At 34.6% G+C, this 27,934-nt stretch overlaps 1 long non-coding RNA gene across 1 annotated transcript in view; it reads left to right on the top strand.

The window, feature by feature from the left end:
• Window positions 1–27,934, top strand: part of LOC134808817 (uncharacterized) — a 469,178-nt gene that overhangs the window by 377,607 nt on the left and 63,637 nt on the right. The gene's annotated exons all lie outside the window — the stretch shown is intronic.

The raw sequence follows: 27,934 nt of genomic DNA, 5'->3' as shown, positions 1-27,934 counted from the left end.
TTGTTGCCCAAGCTGGAGTGCAATGGTGCAATCTCAGCTCACCGCAACCTCCATCTCTCAGGTTCAAGTGATTCTCCTGCCTCAGCCCCCCAAGTAGCTGGAATTACAGGCATGTGCCACGACGCCTGGCTAATTTTGTATTTTTAGAAGAGACAGGTTTTCTCCACGTTGGTCAGGCTGGTCTCGAACTCCCGACCTCAGGTGATCCACCCACCTCGGCCTCCCAAAGTGCTGGGATTACAGGCCTGAGCCACCGTGCCTGGCCCAAAATACTATTTAAAACAGCATTGTGTGAGAAGAGGTAAGGCAATAAGGAAGCTGTTGTCTAGCCTTGATCAATTTTCAGACCATTTCAAAATGCCTCTGGTGATATCGTTCTCATCATCTTATAAAGTTTTGCAAGTTGTTAGGAAGACAACATTAAATCACCGGGTCAGTAGAGCCGTTTTCTTTCCTATAATTCATATGAATCCACTAGGTACAGGAAATGTTCATTTAATCTGTGTGATGCCATTGTCGTAGAAAAAGCTCAGTCATTTTTTTTTAAGAGTTACATTACAAGTGTTGCAGAATCTGTTTATTCATTAGAGCAAAAATGTCACAAAACACAACTCCTATCTTTATAGAGAGTTTATACATGTATATGAATGGAAACACACACGCATGCATGCATATTCACACACGTGCCCAGATTGAAGATTTTCCCTATCACTCTTCTGGTAACCATTCTCCTAGCAAGAGATATCAAGTGCAATAGCCAAAAAATTATTCTACACTTTTCATATTGATCTACTTCATTCAATTACTCATTACCAAAGTCTTAGGCAGATTGATCTTCAAAATGTAAATGTAATCATTTATTACCACACTAAAGCCATACAATGCTTTTCCATTTTAGTTAGGCTAAAGCAAAAACTCCTTAACAATGTATACAACTCCTTAGATTTTCTATATTAGGAGTCTGAAAATTATAACACAAAAGCCAAATATATTTATGACTTTATTTGTAAGTGAAATTTTATTGGAATATAGACATACATATTCATTTATGTACTATCTATGGCTGATTTTGCTCTATAATAACATAGTTGACTAGTTGCAGCAGAAACTGTAATGCCCAGTAGTTAAAAAAGAATTACTATATTTACTGTGTTTGTTTTCTATTACTGCATGACTAATCACTGCAAAATTATTAGCTTGAAACAACAAAAGTATGTTATTTCCCAGTCTCTATGTGTCAGGAGTTGGCACAGTATGACCGTGTTCTCTGTTCAGGGTCTCACGTGACTGAAATCAAGATCTTGTGTAGAGCTACTGTATTATTTAAGATTTAGGGTCTTCCTCTAACTGCCCGTTTAGAAAATGCAATTCCTTTGAGTGGCAAGACTCCCAGTTGCTTAATAGTTATCATTAGTGGCTGCTTTCAGCTCCTAGGGCTGCCCACAGTTCTTGCCACATGATTTCTTCCATATTAAAGGCAGCAATGGAGAATGTCTTGTGAGTTAAATCCCCTTGTGCTGGAAATCTCTGAATTCCTCTATTTCTGACCTCTAGAACTAAGATTTAAAGTTTATGTGATAGGTCAGGCCCAATAGGATAACCTCTCTATCTTAAGGTCACCTGATTTGGGACCTTAATAACATTTCCTTTCCAGAAGTGGTTGGATTCATGTTTGATTTAATATTTGGAACGAGGAGGCTATACAACAATTGTTGAAATCTTTAAAGCTGTCTTACAATTTTTTATACCATATGACACTTTATAGAAAACGCTTGCTGAGTCTGGTCTGAATCCTGGTGTGTAATTGAGACACATGTCTCACCATGAGCCGCTTGGTTCGTGGGCCCCAGCCACACTAACTTTTGTATAGCTCTCACACTAAACAAGCTATCTTCTACCATGATCCTTCTTAAATGCCAATTTCACTACATAAAACTTTTCTTCCAATATGTATCAGGTGAACACCTCCTCTTTCTTTGACTATTTTTTCATATTTCCTTTCTATGGAGAATACACTTTAGACCTCCAATCAGGCCCTTCCCCATCATAGAAATCTGTAACTTCATGCTTTTCTGTCTTTTAACAATTGTGATAGCTGTAATTCTGTATCTATCATATGATTATTTGATAGGCTTACCAAGTATACCATGTTGACTTGGTACTGAGGGAGTTCCTGGGAGGTAGACTTTCCTTCTAAAACAGGGACAGTCCCAGAAGAACAGGAAGAGTTATTTTTCCTATTATTTAATTAATATCAACATCTGCTTTGACTTTTGTTTTCTAACCTTCATAAGTACACATAACATATTGTTAGAGTTGACCAATGACCTGTTTGTTTTACTTATAGTAGAAACTCAATAAATATTTTTTTAAAAACTGTCTTAGAGAAGGCCGAGCAAGATGGCTGAATAGAAACCCCCAGCTATTTTTACCCCAACAAGAACAACAAATTGAACAACTCTCCACACAAAAAGCACCCTCATAAAAACCAAACATCTGGTGAGCAATCACAGTACCTGGTTTTAACATCATATTAAGGAAAAAGGCACTGAAAATTGTAGGAAAGACAGACTTGAATCACCTAGATTTGGTCTATCATATAAACCAAATGGATCTAATAGTTATTTACAGAACATTTTATCCAACAGCTGCAGAATACACATTATTCCTCCTCAGCACATGAATCATACTCAAGGATAGACCATTTGTTAGGTTACAAAACAAGTCTTAACAATTCAAAAAAAATTGAAAGTGTATGAAGTGTCTTCTCTGACCACAATGGAATAAAACAAGAAATCAATAACAAGAGGAATTTGGAAAACTATAGAAACACATGTAAATTAAACAATATATCCCTAAATAACCAGTGGATCAATAAAGAAATTAAGAGGTAAATTAAAAAATTTCTTGAAACAAAAAAAAAAATGGAAACAAAACATAACAAAATGTATGGGATACAGCAAAAGCAGTAACAAGAGGAAACCTTATAGCAATGAACACCTACATCAAAAAAAAAAGCAGAAAAACTTCAAATAAAAACCTAACAATGCATCTTAAAGAACTAGAAAAGCAAGAAAAACCAAACCCAGAATTAATAGAAGAAAAGAAATAAAAAAGATCAGAGCAGAAATAAGTGAAATTGGAGTGAAAAAAATACTAAAGATCAATGAAATGAAAAGCTATTTTTTGATAGGATAAATAAAGTCAACAAACAACAAACATTTAGCCTAACTAAAAGAAAGAAAGAAAGAAAGAAAGAAAGAAAGAAAGAAAGAAAGAAAACCCAAATAAATAAAATCGAAGATGAAAATTAAGGCCTCAAAACCAATTCTGTGGAAATACAAAGAATCATTAGGGGCTACTATGAGCAACTATATGCCAATAAATTTGAAAATCTAGAAGAAATGGATAAATTTCTGGAAATACACAACCTATCAAGATTGAAACATGAAGAAATACAAAACCCAAACCAATCAATAACAAGTAATGATATCGAAGCCATTATAAAAAATCTCCCCTCAAAGAAAAGCCAGGGACCTGATAGCTTTACTGTTGAATTTTACCAAACATTAAAAGAACAAATACCAATCCTACTCAAACTGTTCAAAAGAGACAGAGAGAGAGAGAGAGAGAGAGAGAAAGAAAGGGAGTACTTACAAACTCATTCTACAAGGTCATTATTACCCTGATACCCAAATCAAAGAAAGACACATTAAAAGAAGGAAACTACAGGCCAATCTCCCTGAAGAACATTGATGCAAATATCCTCAACAAAATACTAGCAAACCAAATTCAGTGACACATTAAAAAGATCATTCATCATGACAAAGTGGGGGTTTTGCCAAGGATGCAAGAATGGTTATGTATACACAAATCAATCAATGTGATACACCATATCAACATAATAAAGGAGAAAACCCACATGATAATCAATTAATATTGAAAAAAGCATTTGATAAAAATCAACATCCCATCATGATAAAAGCCCTCAAAAAAAAAAAAAAAACTGGATATAGAAAGAACCTATCTTAACACAATAAAAGGGATATACGACAGACCTACAGCTAGTATCATACTGAATAGGAAAAAAAACTGAAAGACTGTCTTCTAAGATCTGGAACACAGCAAGCATGTCCACTTTTACCACGATTATTCAACATAGTGCTGGAAGTCCTAGGTAGAGCAATCAGACAAGACAAATATATAAAGAACATCCAAATTGGATAGGAAGAAGTTAAATTATCTTTGTTTGCAGTTGACATGATCTTATATTTAGAAAAACCTAAAGACTCCACAAAAAAAAATACTATTAGAACTGATGAACAAATTCATTAAAGTTGCAGGATACCAAATCAACATACAAAAATTAGTACCATTTCTATATGTCAACCATGAGTAATCTGAAAAATAAATAAAAAAGTAATAGCTTACTTTTTTACACTTATAATAGCTTACAATAGCTACAAATAAAATGAAATACCTATGAATAAACTTAACCAAAGAAGTGAAAGATCTTTACAATCAAAACTATTTTAAAAATTGATGCAAAAACGAGAACACAAAAAATAAAAAGACATTTCATGTTCACAGATTAGATAAATCAATGTTGTTAAAATGTCAATTTTTCCCAAAATAATCTACAGATTGAACGCAATCCTTATCAATATACCTGTGACATTCTTCATAGAAATAGAAAAAAAATCCTAAAATTTTTATGGAATCACAAAAAACCAAGAATAGTGAAAGCTATTCTGAGCAAAAAGAAGAAAACTGAAGGAATCACCTTACCTGACTTCAGAATACACTATGGAGCTATAGTAACCAAAACAGCAAGGTAGTGCCATAAAAAATATACACATAAAATTAATGGAATAGAATACAGAATACAAAATATAAACCCATACATCTATAGTGAACTCATTTTTTACAAAATTGCTAAGAACATACATTGGGGAAAGGACAGTCTCTTCAATAAATCGTGCTAGGAAAATTAGATATCCACATGCAAATAATGAAACTAGACCCCTATATTTTGCTGTACACAAAAGTCAAATCAAAATGGATTAAAGACTTGAATCTAATATCTAAAATAATGACTCTACTCCACAAAAAACATTGAAGAAACTCTCTAAGACATTGGTTTGGGGAAAGATTTCTTGAGTGATATCCCAAAAGAGTAGGCAAGGAAGGAAAAAAAGGAAAAATTGGATCACATCAAGTTAATAAGCTTATGCACATCAGTGCAAACAATCAACAAAGTAAAATGATAACCATAAGAATGGGAGAAATTATTTGCAAACTATTCATTTGTTAATGGATTAGAAAGAGAATATATAGGGAGCTCAAACAATGGAAAAAATACTATAATCTAATTTTTAAAATGGACAAAATATCTGAAAAGATCTGTCTGAAAAGAAGACATACAAATAGCCAACAGGTATATGAAAAGGTGCTCAACATCATTGATTATCAGAGAAATGCTAGTGAAAATTATGAGATATCATTTCAGCCAAAATACAGCAGTCTATGAATCAGAAAGAGGGCTTTCTCTAGACACCTAATCAGCCAGTGCCTTAATCTTGGAATTCCTACCCTACAGAATTATGAGAAAAAAATGGGTTGTTGTTTAAGCCACCCAGTGTATGATCTTCTATTACAGCAGCCCAAGCCAACTAATACACGTAATTTGCCTAAAAGCCTAATGTACCTTAGGTATTAAAGGCAAAGCTGAGATTGCAATTTGAGATATCTGGCCACAAACATTATATTCCTCCTTCCTCACCAACTACCACTTGGCTTCAAATCTTTAATTGAATTTTCTTTATAATGTAAGTTTCACATTTCATTGAACACTGTTCCAGATGATCATAGGGGTGCCAAGGCATGGGGAGTAGGGATGGCAGGTAGACCTTAGTTGGCAAATACATATGAGAAAGCTAGCACCAAATAAGCTACGTAGAAAGTAACAACACACCTCTTCATAATTTATTTTAAAGGATTTAATTAAAAACAGGTTTCCGTTTATTTTTAATTTTTATGGGTACATGGTTGGTTTATATATTTATGAAGTAGATGAGATATTTTGATACAGAAATACAATGCACAATAATCACATAAGGATAAGTAGGGGCCATCACCTCAAGCTTTAATTCTTTCTTCATGTTACAAACAATCCAATTACACTCTTTTATTTATTTTAAAATGTATTAGGTTGGTGGAAAAGTACTGCGGTTTTTCCTGTTGTTTTTAATGCGATAAATTATTGGTAAGTGTAGTCACTGTTTTGCTATCAGAAAAGCAGAAGAGAGAGAGAGAGCACACACTCTGGGGTTGCAAAAACAAAACAACAAAAAAAACCTATTATTATCTTTCAGTGATGTGGTCTCCCTCTGTCATACGGGCTGGAGTGCAGAGGTGTGATCATAGCTCACTGCAGCCTCAAACTCCTGGGCTCCTTTGATCCTCATACGTAAGCCTTCTAATTAGCTGGGACTACAAGTGCACACCACCATTTTCAGCTAATCTTAATTTTTTTTTTTTTTTTTGTAGAGATGGGAGTTTTGCATAATTGCCCAGGCTGGTATCAAACTCCCGGCTTTATGCCATCTTCCTGCTTCATCCTCTCAAAGTGCTGCAACTCGAATCATGAGTCACCACACCAAGCCTTCTGAGATCTCTTTTATAAGTCACTATCCCACTGATGAGGCTCTACCTCATGATCTAATCACTTCTCAAAGTCTCCACCACCAAATATCATCACACTGGGGGTTAAGATTTTCACATACAAATTTTCAGGGGCATCAACACTCAGTCCAGAGGATTCGATATCTCTAAATCTCATTTTACTAGTCTACTATAGGAAAAAGTGTGCCTACCTCACAAAGCTCTTGGGAGCAATAAATGAGGTGGCATATTGTAAAGCCAAGAAAACTAGTTATTTAAGAACTATAGGTTTGTGTCTTGCTTGCTGACTTTTGTGGATGGCTTCATCTCTTCTATTCCTGATTTTTTTTGGGGGGCGGGGGGTGGGTATGTGTTGCAGTTAGTCATGTTAGTCATATTCCAGCAAACTAATATAATATGAGAAGCAGCCACAGTACTGGGAAGAGAGGGGATGAAAAGCTCTGTTTGTTTGTTGTTGTTGTTGTTGTTTTGAGACGGAGTCTCCCTCTGTCACCCAGGCTGAAGTGCAGTGGCACAATCTTGGCTCACTGCAACCTCCATCTCCTGGGTTCAAGCAATTCTTCTGCCTCAGCCTCCCAAGTAGCTGGAATTACAGGCACTGGCCACCACGCCCAGCTAACTTTTGTATTTTTAGTAGAGGTGGGGTTTTACCATGTTGGCCAGGATGGTCTCAAACTCGTGACCTCAAGCGATCCGCCTGTCTTGGCCTCCCAAAGTGCTGGGATTACAGGCATGAGCCATCATGCCTGGCAGAAAACCTCTGTTTTATGCCCCCTATAACTCATTAATTAAAGTTTGAAACCCATTCATTATAAAGTATTTACTCTGCCTAATTTTTGTATATTATACAGCACTGGGATTCTTGTTTTTGTTTGTGTGCTTTCCTTAAATAATTCTAGTAATTCTCTAAGAATGCCATGTTTCTTGGGATACCTTAAAATTTGCCTTTCTGGGTCTTATGCCTTACATGCTAGATCTGAACTTCTAGGGCTTTTTCCTTTTCTTATGTAATTTTTAAGAAAAAAATATTGAGAAGATTTTCTAAAGACAAAATAAAATTGTTTATTACCAGTTTAATGAGGATTTTCTTTCCTCTTAAGTCCACTTAGAATGTTGCCTATTCTCAAAACAAGGAGAGAGAAGAAAAGCAGAAGGATGTAAACAGAGAAGCCATTCCAGTGTGTTAGGCACTGCCATATGTCAACTGTAGGAAGCGATGAAAGACCATACACACTGAAACATCACAGGCATAAAGACTGAGAACCTTCTTTAGCTGTCAGCTGAGATCAGAGTCAATCACATTTTCATTTAGAAATTTCCCCTACTTGCTGAAGGATTGTATTATAAATGGGAAAGTAAGTTCCCCTCGTGGAGCCTTTAAGGATCATTCCCACACTGCCCTGGAAATTACACTCTCAGAGGCATATGAAATAAAATGATTTATTACACTCATATCTTAGAGAGAAAGGTGTGGCATGCTGCTCAAGAAGCCGTATGGGAGTAGCTCCAGGGAAGTAGGCTCAGCCAACCAGGTAGAGCTGAGAGAGAGAGGATCTATGGGCAACTGCTTTATTGGAAACCTGGGGGGTGTACACAAGCAAAAGGAATGAGAGAATTTCGTTAGTGTGTTTGAATGTCACTAGTTCAACAGTCAGGGGAGGGCAAGAAGGGAAATTGTGGCAGATACCTCCTTATCATTTAGTGCACCTGACCACCTGGGCAGGGTGTTCACAGCTGCTTATAAGGATGTGGAGGCAGGAGGAAAATATGACATTTTAAAATTTTACAATATAAAGATATACAGTGTCCTGGACAAGATAAGTGGCAGGTTAATATGTTGAAATAAAGTGACAACAATGCAAACATTTTACATGACTTTGAAAGATGTAATATAAATCATAGAAAGTGGGATTTACTTAATGACATAATTAGTAGAAATATGGAATACAACTAAATAGTAAAAAGGAACAGACTATTGGTACATATAAAAATTTTGATAAATTTTCAAGGGTATTATTTATGCTGAGTGAAAATAGCTATTATATATGCATATAATATGAGTAAATTTATATAACATTCTAAAAATAACAAAATTATAGAGATGGGGAACAGATCAGTGGTTGCAAGGGGTTAGGGAAGGAGAGGAGATGCATATATAAAACAATTCTGGTGTTTTGAGATGTGGGAGTTTTGAGATGAGATGATAGCTCTGTATCTTGATAGTGATCATAGTTAACACAAATCTATAAATGTGATAAAATGTAGACCTATACACAAACATGTGCAAAAAAAATGAGCACACAAACTCATGAGATCTAAGTCCTCTAGTTGTTTGGTTCCAATAATGTCCATTTTCTGTTTCCTAGTATACTATTATGTAGGATGTTAGCGCTGGAGTCAACTGAATTACAAGTACACAGGACATCTCTGTAATATATTTGTAAGTTCTTGTGGCTCTATACATATGTCAAAAGAAAAAAGTGAAAACAAGATCCAACATATGTGCCAGGCATTATCATAACAGCTGGAGATTCAAGCAGTAAACTAGACAACTTCCTTGTCCTTATGGAGCTTACAGTCTAGCAGAGTAAAACAAAAAAAGTAGAAATCAGATAAATATGTAGTGTAATGTTGAGAAATGATTGCTTGTGTGAAACAAAACATAAAGAGATAATTTGATGGCTGGGCTCAAGGCTTTATTTCAGAAGGAGTATTCAGGGAAGGTAACTCTGCGGAGGCGACATTTGAGATTTAAAATATTTGGATTTTTGGAAGGAGAAAATAACATTTCTACTTAATGTATTATAAAACTGCCAATATAAATCTAGTTGGGCATTCTTATATGTCAGTTCTGAAAATACAATAAAAAATAAAGTGGCCTTTATGATATAATATGTGAGGTTCTTCCCCTAAGAAATATATTTCTGCAAGGTAAACCTGGCTCAATTTTATTCTTGGGAAGAAAATAATGTGTGGATTAGAATAAAAATGGTTTTTTGGATTTTACTTTGAAGATTCATGCTTGCAGATAATAAAATGGAAAGTATTATAATCATTCATAATACATAAAATTATCGTGTAATTAGTTTATAATTTTATTACAGTTACTTTTTATTAGATATTTGGCATAATATAAAATAGAAATTTCCTCACTTGATTTGATCTTCACAACCACTCTGTAAATTCTGTGTTATACTATGAGAAGCCACATTTGACAGATGAGGAAACTGAGGCTGATAAAGTTAAAATAAATTGCCAAAACACACAGATTATTTGGCAGAGACAGAATTAAACCCAGTACTGTTGGGCTCCAAAGCCTGTTTATAACTAGGGTTTCCCATAAGAGATGGAGGGAAGAATAATCCAAAAAGAAGCACGTGCATTTGTGAAGAGATGTAACGGAATAAGTGAGACATGAAGTACCTGCAACTCATTAAAGCTGTGCTAAAGCTCCCAGTACAGCAATAAAATAATGGGGTACTGGGGCAGACAATTTATAGAAACTACAACACTTATGTAATGATTCCCCAACACTAAGAGGTGGATGTTAGCACTACTTAAGTATTAAGGAATGAAATGAGGAAGTCACTTGGCCAACATTACATTGCTGGTAAGGAAAGAGCTAGAAATTACAGGCACGCCTCTTTTTATCATGCTTCACTTTATTGCATTTCACAGATATTGTGTTTTGTTACAAATTGAAAGCTTGTGGCAACCATTTTTCTAACAGCATATGCTCACTTCATGTCTCTGTGTTGCATTTGGGGAATTCTTGCAATATTTTAAAGATTTTCATTATTATTATATCTGTTATGGTGATCTGTGATGAATGATCTTTGATGTTCCTATTTTAATTGCTTTGGGGCATCACAAACTATGCCCATATAAAACAGCAAACTTTGTCTATATATATTACATGTATTCTGATTGCTCCACCTACCATTGCCCCATCTCTCTCCCTCTATTCCCTGAGATATGACAATACTGAAATTAGACAAATTGATAACCCTACAATGGCCTCTAAGTGTTCAAGTGAAAAAAAAAAAAAGAGTTGCACCTCTCTCACTTTGAATCAGCAGCTAAAAATGATTAAGCTTAGTGAGGAAGCTGTGTCAACAGCCTGGAAATACCAAAAGCTAGGCCTCTTGTGTCAACCATTAGCCAAGTTTTGAAAGCAAAGAAAGAGTTCTTGAAAAAAATTAAAAATGCTACTTCAGAGAACATACAAATGTTAAAAAAGTGAAACAGCTTTACGGCTGATATGGAGAAAGTTTGAGTGGTCTGGGTAGAAGATCAAACCAGCCACAACATACCTATAAACCGGAGCCTAACCCAGAGCAAGGCTGCAACTGTCTTTAATTCTAAAAAGGTGAGGGAAGTGAGGAAACTGTGGAATAAAAGCATGGAGGTAGCAGAGGTTGGTTCATGAGGTTTAGGGAAAGAAGTTGTTTCTATAACATAAAAGTGCAAGGTAAACCGCAAGTGCTGACACAGAAGCTGCAGCAAGTAATCCAGAAGATGTAGCTAAGATAATTGATGAAGATGGCTACAGTAAACAGCAGATTTTCAATGTAGACAAAATGGCCTTCTATTGGAAGAAGATACTATCAGAACTTTCACAGCTAGAAAGGGGAAGTCAAAGCCTGACTTCAAACTTCAAAGAACAGGCTGATTCTCTTGTTAGGAACTAATGCAGCTCATGACTTTAGGTTGAAGCCATGATTATTTACCAAAAATCTCGAGGCCCTTAAGAATTATGCTAAAGGTACTCTGCCTGTGGTCTGTCAATAAAACAACAAAGCCTGCGTGATGATACACCAGTTTATAGCATGCTTTACGAAATATTTTAAGCCTACTGTTGAGACCTGTTCAGGTAAAAAGATTCCTTTAAAAATTACTGCTCATTGATAATACACCCAGTCACCCAAGAGCTCTGATGGAGAGGGATAAGAATGTTTATGTTTTGTTTTGTTTTTGAGAGGGAGTCTTGCTCTGTTACCCAGGCTGGAGTGCAGTGGCATGATCTCGGCTCACTGGAAACTCTGCAGGATTCTTCTGCCTCAGTCTCCCAAGTAGCTGGGACTACAGGTGTGCACCACCATGTCCAGCTAAGTTTTGTATTCTTAATGGAGACTTAAGCCATGTTAGCCAGGCTGGTCTTAAACTCCTGACCTCAAATGATGTGCCTGCCTCAGTCTCCCAAATTGCTGGGATTACAGGCATGAGCCACTATGCCCAGCAGAGATGAATAAGGATAGCAATGATGTTTTCATGCCTATTAACACAACATCCATTCTGCAGCCTATGGAACGAGAAGTATTTTCAACTTCCAGGTAGTGGAAATGCATTTTATAAGGCTATGGCTGCCATAGTTAATGTTTCTTTTGATGAATCTGGGCAAAATAAATAAAAGAACTTTCTGGAAAAGACTATTTTAGATGTTATTAAGAGCATTTGTGATTCATAGGAGGAGGTCAAAATACCAACAATAACAGAAGGTTGAAGAAGTTGATTTAGAACCCTCATAGATAACTTTGAGAAGTTCAAGACTTCAGTGAAGGATATAATTGCACGTGTAGTAGAAATAGCAAGATAACTAGAATTAAAACAGGAACCTGGAGATGTGACTGCATTGCTACAATTTCATGATAAAACTTGAATGAATGAGGAGTTGCCATTTTTTTTTTAAGACAGAGTCTCACTCACTCTGTTGCCCAGGCTGGAGTGCAGCAATGCCATCTTGGCTCACTGCAACCTCTGCCTCTTGGGTTCAAGCGATTGTCCTCCTTCAACTTCCCAAGTAACTGAGATTACAGTCGTGTGTCACCATGCCCAGTTAATTTTTGTATTTTTATTAGAGACAGGGCTTCACCATGTTGGCCAGGCTGGTCTCCAACTCCTGACCTCAAGTGATCGACTCGCCTCGGCCTCCCAAAGTGCTGAGATTATAGGTCAGAGCCACTGCACCTGGCCAGGAGTTGCTTCTTTTAGATGAGTAAAGAAAGTTATTTCATGAGATGGAATCTACTCCTGGTGAAGATGCTGTCAACAATGCTGAAATAACAACAAAGGATTTAGAAAATAAGTAAACTTAGTTGATAAAGCAGTGGCAAGGTTTGAGTGTATTGATTTCAATTTCTGAAAAAGATCTACTGTTGGTAAAATGCTATTAAATGGTATTGCATACTACAGAAAAATCTTTCTTAAAAGAAAGAGTTGATCGGTGTGGTAAATGTTATTTTATTATTATTATTTTGAGAATTTAACATAGCTACCCCAGCCTTCAGCAACTACTACCCTTATCAGTCAGCAACATCAAGGCAAGATCCTCCACCAGCAAAAAGTTTATGACTCACTAAAGAGTCAGATGATCACTAGCAGATTTTAGCAATATTTTTAATTAAGATATGTGCATTGATTTTTGGACATAATGCTATTAAACACTTAATAGATTACAGTACAAATGCAACTTTAATATGAACTAGAAAAGCAAAAAAAATCATATGATTCATTTTATTGTGATATTCGCTTTATTGTGATAATCTGGAACCAAACCTGCAATGTCTCTAAGGGATACCTGAACCAGAATAAAAGCCACCCCTTCCACCTGCTCCACCCATGTTAGTTAGACCTTGCTAATTGATCCTGGTACCTTTTTTGATAAATTGCATCAGCAACCTTTCTCTGCACATGGCTATTGGAATTCTGTATTTATGGATTAGAGTTGCTGCAAGAGATAAAAATTATTTACTGTCCCATGAATAGAATAATCATAATATCCAGCGTTCCATGATTCTTCATTCTGTATAGTGCATTAGGATCTGCTTTACTGAATTTTTTGTCCTTTTATTTTCCTCTGGCCAGTGTATAGCTATAATGTGGCTATAGACCAAAGCAGAAATTAAAAACAACTTATGACTTTGTCCTTTCTATGCCCCTGAGGAGCATTAGAATTTAATATGAAAACTTGTAGTTAATTCTACAAAAAAATTAAAAAGAACTCATTATGGGGGAAAATTTGACATAGCAGAGAAAAGCATATATTGCAAATTAGACCAAAGTGGATTTCCCCTATGATCTGTATAACGTTACCCAAATAATTTAACCACACCGAGACACACTTTTCTCATGTGAAAGAATGTTACAATATTGCTAACTATCATATTGCATTTTTGCAGAGGGTTAGTGTTATATCACAGATAAAGCTGTGAGTACTGTTTGCAGGTAGCATAGAGTAAATGAATATTTGTGATCTTCATGTTCCATTTTGTATGTTGAAAAAAATGGAAAAGAGCATGTGATTTGCACAAGATATGCAACAACATCAGAATCAGAATGTTAAGGTAGAAATGACCTTGTGATCATACTACAGTGTCTTCCTCTTTATGGCAGGGAAGAGAAATTGGCAATTTCTTTGTAGTCTTTAATGCCTTGTATTAAACTAATGCTTTATCTACTTGAACAGCTATCTATTCAAATCCCTACTACTTAGACTAAAAAATGCATAGTATATTAAACAGAAAATAAAAAAATGTGATTTCTAGAGTGTCAGGACCTAGATTATGTTGACTTCCAGAATGCTACATTTATTCCTCCTTACAGAGTGTCCTTTTTAATAAAATATTTACCTTAAGTAAGTTTTTGAATTTTCCTTAAAAATCAGATAAGAAAATCTCAAAAGAAATCACATTTGTTCTTAAGAAACCACATTCGATTTTGAATTTTCATTCGGATAGAAAACACTTACCTATTTTTTTTTTCTGTTGATCATTAGGTAAATTAATTCTGAATAAACTTGAATTCAAAAACATGAGGAAATAGCAGTACTTTGAGTCTAAAATTAGGTTTTAATTTTATATTATGTTGCATTGGTTGATTGTCACTCCCTATATGGTAACTTCCCCCAAAAAAATGAAGATGCAGGTGTGGTTGGTGTCAGGACAGCCTGTTATGACGTAGCCTGGAAGAGTAGTTCCCTTATCTGTTGCATAGTTAAGCCCCTGGGGAGTGTGCATGGCAAGTACATTAAAATGCAGCATCCAGAGCTTTAGCCCAGGCAAATCTGATTCAAGAGGTCTGAGCACGGTGCCTTCAATCCTGTATTATAACAGGGAATTGTCAATGATTCTGGTGCATATGTAGGGTTGCTTTTCTATGGTTAATAACAATAATAACACAATTTAAAGATTAGCTTAGAGAAAAAAATGTTTTCTCTGTCTACAATGTTTTCTCTCAGGCCATACAGTTGTGCTGCTTAACATTATTACCAAAATTAGTAATGAGCAATAAGCGATGTGCTTTCAGATAACAGTGCCTCTAACCTGGAATCTCCTTTTGAGTAGTCCATGTTCTTCAATAGTGATAAAGCAGAAGCCAGAGCAGAGGACATCTATTGTGGCATTGCGTTTTGTCCCTTTACGGTGAAGTAGTCCTTCCAGGAATAAAACAAACCACTAATCTGCAAGGTATAGTTTGAATTTATTATGCCATCCTGTTTACATGGGCTAATGCAGTAGCTTCCAAATGGTTCCTGCTGGCATTCTCACATCTTCTCATTCATTCATCACCTGACAACCATAATTATCTTGTAAAATGGATCATGTTAATTCTAGCCTAGAATCAAAAGAGCCCTATGAATTAGGATCACTCACGATTCAAATCCTTCCTTCCATGTCTCCCAATTTCTCTAAAATTATCACGTCTTTCTTTCCTTTACTAATTATGCTTTTACCTTCTTTTTGATTCTGAGTTATATTGAGACCTTTCCAACTTTGGAGGATAATGCTCACTGTTTTTTTTTTTCTTTTTTTTCATTTTCTTTCCCATCACTCCTTTTATATGGCTTCATAGTCTAATTTCTCAGGTCAAAAGTCAACTTTTCTCGAGAGGGCTCCCTGACCATCCAATTGATATTCATTCTTTTCAATCAATGTTTTTCCTCAAGGCACTTTTTACAAGCCGTACTGACATAATTTGACTTTGTGTCTCCACCGAAATCTCATCTCGAATTGTAATCCCCAGGTGTTGAGGGAGGGACCTGCTAGGTGATTGGATCATGGGGGAGATGTCCCCCATGCTGTTCTCACGATAATGAGTGAGCTCTCATGAGATTTGATGGTTTTATAAGGGACTGTTTCCCCTTCATGCTCTCTCTCTCTCATCTGACGTCATGTAAGATGTGCCTGTTTCCCTCCCATCATGATTGTAAGTTTCCTGAGGCCTCCCCAGCCATGTGTAACTGAGTCAATTAAACCTGTTTTCTTTATAAATTACCCAGTCTTGGGCAGTTCTTCATAGCAGTGTGAGAATTAACTAATACACACACTTTTCTTTTTTATGTATGTGATTTTATGTTTCTTAGCTATCTTCTCTTCTAGATTATTTATTTCATGATAGCAAAGACTGACTTATCTTGTAAACACTACATCCCCAGTACTTAATACAAAGGCTGGCATATAATAAGTGCTTAATAAATGTTGTGGTTCAAATGAATAGATGACATAGTTACACTGCCTTCTTAGACAAAGAGAAGAAAGTCACTTAACACAATTGGCAAAGAGCATGAAGAACCTGGAACTGAAAATCAAGTTTTTAATTCTTATTTTATATATTAAATTGCTCAAATAACGGCAATATATATCAATTATATACAATTTAGAAAATGCAGACTAGTTATTAAAATAACAGCATTCATTTCCTTTGGCAATGAAATGAGTCAAACTCTGTAAAATATTTGCAGAGATTTATTCTGAGCCAAATATGAGTGACCAATAGCCTGTGACTTGGCCCCAGGAGATCCTGAAAACATTTGTCCGAGGTGGTCGGGCTCTAGCTTGGTTTTATACATTATGGGAGATATTAGAAATCAATATACGTAAGATGTACATTGTTTTGATATAGAAAGGTGGGACAACTTGAAGAAAGTGGTGGGGATGGCTTCCAGGTCATAGGTGGATTTAAAGATTTTCTGATTGGCAGTTGGTTTAAAGAGTTTATGTACAGACTTGGAGTCAATAGAATGGAGTGTCTGGGTTAAGATAAGAGCTTGAGGAGACCATGGTTTCTTCTATTACCATATGAATCCTCCAGGCAGCAAGTTTCAGTGCAAATAGATTTTAAATGTTTTCTATCAGACTTAAAAGAATGCCAGAATCTTAGTTAATTTTCTTCTGAATCAGGTAAAAAACCTGGGAAAGGGAAGGGATTATTTTCAGAATGTAGATTTTTCCCACAAAAGACAGCTTTGCAGGACTATTTCAAGATATAGCAAATAAACATTATTTGAGGTAAAATACTTTGATTTGTTTCAGGGCCTGCTATCTGTCATGCAATGCTGTGCTAGAGTCAGGCTGTAATTTGGTATCTCATTGCCACAGATTCAGCTTTGTCAGCTGTAAGATCTGTTTTAATGTTAATGCTGATCAGCTATGCCTGAATTTCAAAAGGAAGTGGGGGATAATGAGGCATGTCTTACCCCCATTTCCCATCATGGTCTGAATAGTTTTTCAGGTTAACTCTGGAATGCCCTTCCCAAGAAGAAAGGTCCATTTAGATTGTTGGGAGGCTTAGAATTTTGTTGTTAGTTGACACCTTATGATCTAAAAACCCAGTGGAAGCCACCATTAACTGTTAGATGTATTTTTCAGATTTTTCGGTTTCTCTGTATGGGAGTCATGCCATTAGACAGTATTCACATATCTGTCTAACAGTGCTTATAACAAATAACTTACATATGTTGTTATCCACATACAATGTTTGTGTGAATACAACCCTAAACCATCTTTAATAATTTGAATTGTTTCTAATAGCTTATATTGCAAAACACACCACAAGGATCTTTATGTATGATTCTTGATATGCTTCCCTGATTATTTTTATGCCACTTTCTCAGTGATTCCTTGATATTATCATCCAACACATTATCAACTAAAAGAGTCAAACTCTGTAACATATTTGGAGAGATTTATTCTGAACCAAATCTGAGTGACCAATGGCCCATGACACAATCCTCGGGAGATTCTGAGACCACGTGCCCAAGGTAGTTAGGCCACAGCTTTGTTTTATACATTTTAGAGAGCCATAAGGCATCAATCAATACATGTAAGACATACATTGGTTCAGTCCAGAAAGGTGGAGTAACTGGAAGTGGGGGTTTCCAAGTCATAGGTGCATTCAAAGATTTTCTGATTGGTAATCTGTTGAAAGAGTTATCATTAGAAATGAATGCCTGGGTTACAATAAGGAGTTTTGGAGATCAAAGTTTAATATGCAGATGAATACTCCAGGTAGCAATCTCTAAAGAGAATAGATTGTAAATGTTTCTTACCAGACTTAAAGAGTCTGTTCTATCAGTAATTCCAAAAGGGAGGAGGATATAATGAGGCATGTCTGGCTCCCCCTTCCCATTATGTCCTGAACTGACTTTGGAATGTTCTTGTCCAGAGGAGAAGGTCCATTCAGATGGCTGAGGGCTTACCATTTTACTTTTGGTTTACAACATGTATAGGTTTTAAATTTTTTATTAATTTAAGCTATTGTATTTTGAATTTCCTAGAAATATTTTGTATTTTCTATTTATTTTATACAGCCTCTTCCTTTTGTTTCTTGGTTGAAACTTTTTTTTTACTTTCTCTACAAATATTACATATTCCTGTTGATGTAAGGTTTTGATTGTCCTCTCCAAAGACTATGTACATTTCCTGTTCTTTTCCTTCCCATTCATTTGTTTTGGGTTCTAGCTTTATAATAGAGACCCTCCTCTAATGTCTGGTGATACTTGGATCACTGTTCATATTTAAAAATCACCGAGTGTGTTCTGGAGCGCTCTGGTTCAACAGTTGCTATTGTCAACTGGTAGAACTCAATGGAGGGTGAAGAGGGAAAACTAAAAGATATTTCCCTAGAGGCATTTGATTTCTGAAAGAATAAAAAAATAATAATAATAATAATAAAAACCTTCTCCAAGTTTCCAAAATGGGCTCTGTAAATATGGCTGCCAGAATCCTGGGAGCTCAATAGCAGGGATAGATTTTGAGTAAGATGACGTTCACATTTCAGTGAATAGAAGTGCACTTAAGCACTCCTTCCATTTATGATTATGTTTCTCCCAGATCTTCTGTTGTGCCTCAAGGTCCTTGCATCCAGACCATCTCTGGTTCAGTTTCTCCTGAGCAGAAACGTGGCATACATGGGTTTTGAAGGAACAGTGGAAGTTGGAGTCTGACTATTGTTCATGTATCTTTTAAACATCACATATTCCTGCCTCCAATTTCTGAGCCGGCTAATTCTGGGTGAATCCACTTATTTTTTTCTTACAGCATTACACTTTTTAATTTTTAATTCTCTACTTTCTGTTAAGAAAATTAACAATGATTTACCTGCTATAAATCTTTTAAGTATGTGCTGAACTATTCACATACAAATATCTTTTCTCATTCTTCTAGTACTTAGGTGTATTAATTTTTTTTAAAAAAATGAGTCATCTGCTATCATTTTAGTTGATATTTTGATGGCAAATGCATGCATTTAATAAAATATGTTAAGCCTCCTTTTTTATTCTATCACAATAAAATTCAATTGGACATGCATTAATGCACTGTAGGTTTACATTCTAAGTTAAATAAGAACTCTTTATTTGAGATGAACTCCATGTTGCATCTTATAATTTCTAAATATTGAGTTGCAATCAGAGTCATTTCTGTTTAGAGATTTATAGTTTAGCAGATGCCCCAACTATTATATCTCTCTGGTTTCCACTCTATTAATTAAAAGTCTCATTTCTTCTGTCCTTGGCCATAGACCACTGATCTGAACAATTACTCCAGGCAGAATCTGCTGCTAGCACCAGCTCAGGTGAATAATAAAATAGAAATACACTGCAGTTAATTTTGAAGCCTGTCAATGCCACCATATGAAAAAATATATATATAATATTTTAATATTTTACTTGTTGATTGCATACAATAAAGAAAGCACTTTTTTTCCCTAAAGCCATCTTTGTGCTATACACTAGGCAAAGATATTTATGTTTCTTAAGTGACCATCGCAACAACACTTCAAACATATTAACATTACAAATGATTTATTCTTGGATCTATTTGATAAAGACATTGAGGCTTAAAAAATATAAGAACTTGATTAAATGCACATGTAGTTGTGTTAATAATAACAATTAAACTATTCTAAGTGTTTAACCTGAGCTGATTACAATAGAATTGTTTCATTTATTAACACATTTTATTTATAAACACATTTTGTTTATTAACACATTTAATCTCCACAAAATTCCTTAGCAGTGGGTAGGATTATACCCACTTCGATAATTTAAAAAAAACTGTAATTAGAGAAATTAAGAAAACAGCAACAAAACTTACTTAACACCATAAAACTTAGGGAGATTTGAGATGAGAAGGATCTATTGCTAAAATATATGTTTCTCCAATATCCATCACACAGCTTGCTCCAAGTATATACCTGTGCACTATATGGACTTTCACAAATATATCAATAAATAAAATTTTGAATTAAAAGAAATGATTAGAAACCTACATGTTTCTTAGGCCACCTGGAATGTTGAATCTGTTCTCTTTTTTGGTAATAAATTCAAGATCAAATTTGAGTCAAGGACACACACTTTTGAAGAAGAAAGCAACTATCTAGGATTTCATCTGGCAGAAGACACTTCAATAGAAGCCCTTTTTTCTCCAACTGTGTTTCACACCTTTTGTCTAAGGTACATTCATTCAGTGTTGACACCATTCACAACTGTGCAAATGAAATTATCAGATTGTCAGGCAAATTGAAGCAATTATCTCATGAGTCTTAAGTAATGCACACATTGACATATATTTGCCTTTTGATAACAAGGAATGAGCTGTCAGCTGAAAAGCAGCTCTATCATTGAAATTCTTCTTAGATATTTATTTCATTTCCAGACAAATGTCAACTTTGGCAATAAACAGTGATATTCATTCACTTAAGGTGAGTTTTAGGATTAGAGAGCTGAGTTAGCACTGGCAGCTTGGCACGTATTAGCATATGAAAACATTCAGCATTACATCTCTTGGGAAAAGTGGTAATTAATCATAGACAAACAAATTGTAAGTCTTATTATGCATAATAGTGAAGAAGTAATATCTTAGCTTCACACAGACTGGGTTTCATTGTGTGATGAAGAGCTAAGAAGTGCACAGTGGGAAGCCTTGTAAGACTGTCTGAACATAAAGATCACAGTGTGATGCATTTCTCAGACAGAATAGAGCAAAACAAACCATGAAGGGATAAATAATCATAATTAACAGCCTGAGTAAGATTCTTCTCTATTACTAAAAAATGTGGTCAATTAACGATCATTTATTTTCAATTCATGTTTTAAAATAACAACAGTGTAGTCCGGTACAAAGAGAAAGGCAAGGATTGTCAATTTCTGGCATGTAAAATGAGATCAGTTTTATGTATCACATGTCTAGTTCCTGACACTATTCCTCTCCCATGTCTTCTTGCAAATCAGTGGCTGGTATGCGTTTGGAACTTAGGCATTCTCTAAGTCCACCCTTGAAGATGATTCAGCATCGTCACAAAGCACACATTTATTATGTGAACATATTTTCACTGATCCATAAACTTTGCTCAAATGTTGAACATCAGTTTAGAGTCAGATTAATACAAAAATACTATATTTCATAACTGTTTTGGTATGAAGACAGCTATCATCCAGCTTGATTTATTCAGTTTATATTTTGATTTTGAAACGAATTAAAATATTTTCATGCATCCCTAAAAGCACCATGGGCCTTTGGTCCTGTCCCTACTCTGCTTCATGGTTAAATCTGTCCTGTCAAGAGGTCCCATAGGCCAATTAGACCTTTCATCTTTATACACAGTAACAGAACACATAATCAGTTTCAGATTCTCAGCTCATTTTTAAAAAAGTAGATTCTGAACATGGATGTTAGCGTCAATTTCAACTTGTATCCAAAGTTCTCCATTGCAATATTTAATGTCTTGCTTATGAAAGTGAGAAAGATAAGGTTTGCTTGGACATCTTCAGTATTGTCAAATAATTCTACGAAGTCAGTAATTTCAAAAGAAGAAAATATTTTCTTTTACTGGCAACAAAGGATATTTTCTATTCATTAATGGATTTTTCTGGCTAGAAGGTAAAATACAATTTCAAGATTTATTCTAACTTGCATTTATTTTATTTCTATGTATTATTTGGATTTTGATATTTCTTTACTGTATGAAAGAATGTATATGGCTGGGTACAGTGGCTGACGTCTGTAATCCCAGCACTTTGGGAGGCTGACGAGGGAGGATCACCTGAGGTCAGGAGTTTGACACCAACCTGGCCAACATGGTGAAACACTGTCTCTACTAAAATTACAAAAATTAACCGGACATAGTGACACACACCTGTAGTTCCAGCTACTAGGGAGGCTGAGGCATGAGAATCACTTGAACCCAGGAGACAAAGGTTGCAGTGAGCCGATCTCGAGATAGTGCCACTGCACCCCAGCCTGGGTGACAAAGTGAGACTCTGTCTCAAAAAAAAGAAAGAAAGAAGAAAGGAAGGAAGGAAGGAAAGAAAGAAAGAAAGAAAATATACTATTAACTTTTAACTTTTACTTGAGTGATTCTCTCAAATTTGTACACATAACAACTCCAATTTCTTTTTGATTACCATCTCAAATATGATGGCTTGTCTCTGTGATATTCAACTTTATGTTCTTCTGAAAAAAATATATTTGGTAGTGTGTTCTACTACTTGCTTTTTAAAAATATATGAATAAATTAGTGACTTCGTCTTGATATGAGCTGAATATTTGGTTAGCAATAATATATTGGCTAAAACTCTTCGTATCTTTTTTTATCAGGATGAGCAACTCTATAGTCAAATTATGGCAGTATAGCAGAGGTTTATGTTTCTATTTATTTGAAAACCTCTGTAGCCATGTTTTAAAATGATAGGATTCTTTACATGTTTTGAAAATAATGCTTAGCATGCCTTTGAAGGCAGTTCTAACAAATATTCTAAGCTACTAGACTCTTATAGAATAGAAAATGCAGATGTTTGATCTGATTTTGCAAGCCATATATTTTGTAGTATTAGGCATCGATAAGGAAGGAGGAAGACATAGGTCTCCTGTATTTCAGGCGGAGGAAAAGGAAAATAAAACAGAGTAATACATAGTTTTATTAAAGTTTGCATATTGTATCTCTCTTTTATCTGTTGAAATTAGCTTTGAGATAATTTATATACAATACAAATTGCCAAATGTAGAGTTGAATAAGTTTTAACAAATAGCAGTGTAACTACCACCACAGTCATGATAGTAAACATTTCCATCACCCATGAAAAATGCTGAGATTCCAATTTGCAAACGTTTTTGCTAGCATCTTGCCCCAGCAAACATTGATCTGCCTGCTCTCGTGGTTTCATATAAATGGAGGCATGTAGTGCGCAGTCTTTTCTGTCTAGCATCTTTCATTTAGTACAACATATTTAAAATTTATTAATGTTGTAGTGTGTATTAGTAACTCATTCTTTTTATTACTAAGTAATACTCTATTCTGTGAATATATATTATAAACTTTTGGAACATTCACCAATTGATGGGCATGTGAGTTACTTGTGGTTTGGGGCCATTATGAATGAAGTTCCATTAGCATTATTTAACAGGTGTAAGTTACAAACAAAAACACATGTCTTCTTGTGACATACATTTACATTTCTTGGGTAAAGACCTAGGAGTGGGATTGCTGAGTCACATGGAAAGCATATTTTAACTTGATAAAAAATTGCTGAATTTTTTTTAATGACTATTATTAACATATTGAATTTTTAGTAGGAAGGTATGAGTGTTTCTGTTGTTCCTCATCCTTGCCAACATTTGACGTTGTCATATTTCTCATTTGCTTATTTAAGCAATTATATAACCATTTTAAGTCTTTATAATAGATGTATATTCAAATGTCATTGCAGTTTCAATATTAATTTTCTAATGACAAAAATGGTGTCAAACATCTTATGTGCTTATTTACCATTGATTCAACTCTCTCAATAAAGTACCTATCATTTTATTTATTGGATTGTCTGTCATGTTGTTATTAACTTGCAAAATGTCTCTATATATTCTGGGTACAGGTCCTTTGTAGAATATATGCTTTTTAAATATTTTCTTTCAGTTTGTGCCTTTCCTTTCCACTTTTACATTTTATTTTATGATTATTATTTGTTTTTTGGAGACATAGAGACAGGATCTAACTATGTTGCCCAGCATGTAGTGTAGTGACTATTCACAGGCACAGTTATAGCTCACTGCAATCCCAAACAACTGGGTTCCCCTGCCTCAGCCTCACGATTGGCTAGGACTACAGGTGTACACAACCATGCCTGGCACCTTTTCATTTTTAACAGTGTGTTTTAAAAAGGAAACTATGGTTTGTATTGTTCTATATTGCTGTTTTGAATTTGATGAAATGTAATTCATCATTTTTAAATGGTTTAGACTTTTGTGTCTTATCTAAGAAATTTTTACTCATTTCAATGTCAGAAAAATTTTCTCCTGTATTTTTTTCTCAAAGAAAATGGCTTTGAGAAGAAAATATATAAAAAATATTTTATATTTATATATTTTCTAAAATAAAATAAGACATATTTTCTTCTCAAAGAAAATAGTTTAATTTCTATATTTAATCTTATATTTATCCTATCCATCCGCATTTATTTATATTTGTGTATCCTATGAGGGAAAGCTCAAGGTTCATTGTCATATGCATATACCATCATCTCAGCAACTTTTGCTGAAAAGATTTCTTTTACTTCAACAAATTACCCTGTCACATTAGTAAAAAATTAATTGACCATGTATGTCTGTATTCTTAATTCTGCTTCATTATCTTTGAAGCTATTAACATGCCAACACTTCCACTTTTTAAATTATTTTGGGTGTATAGTAAAATTTAAAATTGAATAATGTATGTGCTCCAAGTTAGTTTTTACAGAATTGTTTTGACTAGTCTGGGTTCTTTACATTTTCATATAACTTTTAGAATGATCTTGTCAGTTTCTTCTTGAATCTTCTAATCCACAAACATGATATATTTTCATTACCAAAAGCAACAACAACAACAAACCAGTACTTAGCAGTCATCACCCATTCCTTTCATCCTCCCCAGTCCTAGGCACCCACAAACTTATTTTTCTTTTATATTTGCCTACTCTGGATATTTCATATGAATGGATTCATATACTATTCAGTCTTTGTGCACGGCTTATTTCATTTAACATGTTTACGTGTTTAACATAAATAGGTTCATGGATTAACTTTGAATAGGTTGTACTTTATACCTTTTTATTGTCAAATAATATTCCATTGTATGAATTTACCACATTGTATGTATCCATTGATCAGCTAATGGCAATTTGGGTTGCTTTTGGCTATTATGAATAATATTTACTTGGCCATTATGAAAATACTTTTATGAATACTCTTTTACAAGTTTTTCTGTGGACACATTTTTCTTTCTTTTAAATATTTACATAGGAGTGGAATTTCTTGGTCATTTGGTAAATATGATAAACCTTTTAAGGAACTGCCAAAATATTTTTCAATGTGAATGCACCATTTTACATTCCGAAAAGCATAGTACGAATGTTTCAGTTTCTCCATATCCTCACCAAAACTTATTATTTGTATCCTGATCATAATCATTCTAATAGGCATGAGGTATTATCACATTGGGGGTTGATTTTTTATATTTTCATATACTTATTGGCCATTGGAAGAAACAGCTATTCAAATCCTTTACCATTGTTGTCTTTTTTAAATTGAGTTATCAGTGTTCCTTATAGATTTGAAGTACACATCTCTTATCAAATATATGATTTGCAGATAACCTTCACCATGTCTGGATTGTCTTTCCACTTTTTTTGAAGATGTCCTGTGATGTCCAACAGTTTTTTAATTTTAGTGAAACCCAAATTATCGATGTTTTTCTGGGTTGCTTGTGATTTAGATTCTATATATAAGACATCACTACTTAATCCAAAGCCCTGAGTATCTACTCCAGTGTTTTCAGCCAAGAGATTTATAGGCTTAGTGCTTGCAATATGTCTTTGGTTTAATCTTCGGTATCTTTATCGTCAATATATTTCACTTATCTAATGTGTACTAATCAAGTTTTCAGTATGTTTTCAGTTTTCAGTATGTTTATATATATGTGCAACAAGCAACAAAGTCATTATTTTCTTCTCAACAAGAAATTCCATACCTTTTAACTATCTCTTCTCTAACAACCCCTCTGCTGCACACACATGCAAGGTCTAGGCAATCCTGAATCTACTCTATCTGTATATTTTTATATTCTGGACTTTCAAATGACTAGAATCATAAAACGTGATCTTTTGTGACTGTGTTAGCTCACTGAGCACAATGTTTCAAGGTTAGTTCAGTCACATGTGTCAGTACTTCATTCTTTTTTGTGGCTAATAACCAATCGTATGTGTAATCTATCACATCTTATGAGTTTATAGACATTTAGGTTGATTTCTCTTTAGCTATTGTGAATAGGGCTGCGAGAAATAATTATGTAGAAGTATTTGTTTAATAATTATTTTTAATAATATGTACATATATGTAAACAAATACTTCTACACAACTGTTCATAGCAGCCGTGTTCACAATAGATAAGGTGTAAACAACCCAAATTTCCAGAAACTCACTGTGGTTTTGATTTTCATTCCCTAATACCTAGTGATGTCAAGCATTTTATCAAGTGTGTGCTAGACATTTATATATCTTCCTTGAATAAATGTCTATTCATATGTTGTATCTATTTTTAATTGGGTTATTTGTCTTTTTATTACTGATTTCTGAGTGTTCTTTATATATTCTAGATACAACCCACTTATCTGACATATGATTTGAAAATATTTCTCCCATTCTGTGGTTTGTCTTTTTACTTTCTTGATGCTGACTTTTTGAAGCACAAAGGTTTTTATTTTTAAATTTGATTAAGTCTAATTTATTTTTCTTTCGTTGTTCATGCTTTTGTGTCATACGTGAGAATTTTTGCCTAATCGAAGGTCATGATTATTTACCCCTGTGTTCTACTCCAAGACGTTCATAGCTGTATCTCTTACATTGAGGTCTTTGATCCATTTGGAGTTAATTGCTGTGTATGGTGTGAGGTATGCAAGTGGCTATCCAGCTGGCCTGGCACCATTTGAAGGGTCTTGCCACCATTTTCGAAAATCAGTTGCTGTAAATGTATAGATTTATTTCTGAACTCTGAGTTATCTTCTATTGATCCACATGTCTATCCTTATGACAATGTCACACTGTCTCAATTCCCTGCTTTGTAAGTACTTCTACATTATTCTTACTCTTAAGATTGTTTAGACTATTTTGTGACCTGTGAAATTTCATGTAAATTTTAGAATTAACTTGCTAATTTCTACAAATAATTTAGGTGGAATTTGTATATAGAGTTCATCGAGTCTATAGATCGATGTAAAGAGTATCATCATCTTAATGATAAGTAATATAAATCATGAACTTTGTACTTGTTTTCATTTATTTAGATCTTTTAAAAATTATTTCAATGGAATTTTATAGGTTTCAGTGTACATATTTTACATTTATTTGTTAAATTATTTCCTAAGTATTTTATTATATTTAGTTTTATTGTAAATCAAATTATTTTCTTAATATTCTTGGATTATTTGTTAAAGGATATAGAAATACAATAGATTTTTGTATATTAAAATTGTATCATGAAGCCATGCTGAACTTGAGTATTGGTTCTAAGAATTTTGTTAATGAACGAATTTGAATTTTTTTATTTATAAGATCATGTCCTTCTTCCTTTCTAATTTGAATGCCTTTATTATTTTTTCTTGCCTAATTTCCCTGACTAGAACCTTCACTAAAATGTTAAATATAAGTAGTGAGAGGGGGCTGGGCATGGTGGCTCACGCCTGTAATCCCAGCACTTTGGGAGGCTGAGGTGAGCAGATCACTTGAGGTCAGGAGTTTGAGACCAGCCTGGCCAATATGGTGAAACCCCGTATCTACTAAAAATACAAAGAATTAGCTGAACATGGTGGCAGGTTCCTGTAATCCCAGCTACCCGGGAGGCTGAAGCAAGAGAATCGCTTGAACCCGGGAGGCGGAGGTTGAAGTGAGCCGAGATCCCGCCATTGCACTCCAGCCTAGGCAACAAGATCAAAATTCCATCTCAAAAA

This window comes from Pan troglodytes, chromosome 18 (assembly GCF_028858775.2).
Source record: "Pan troglodytes isolate AG18354 chromosome 18, NHGRI_mPanTro3-v2.0_pri, whole genome shotgun sequence".
Taxonomy (NCBI): Eukaryota; Metazoa; Chordata; class Mammalia; order Primates; family Hominidae; genus Pan; species Pan troglodytes.
This window is presented reverse-complemented; position numbering and strand designations above follow the sequence as displayed.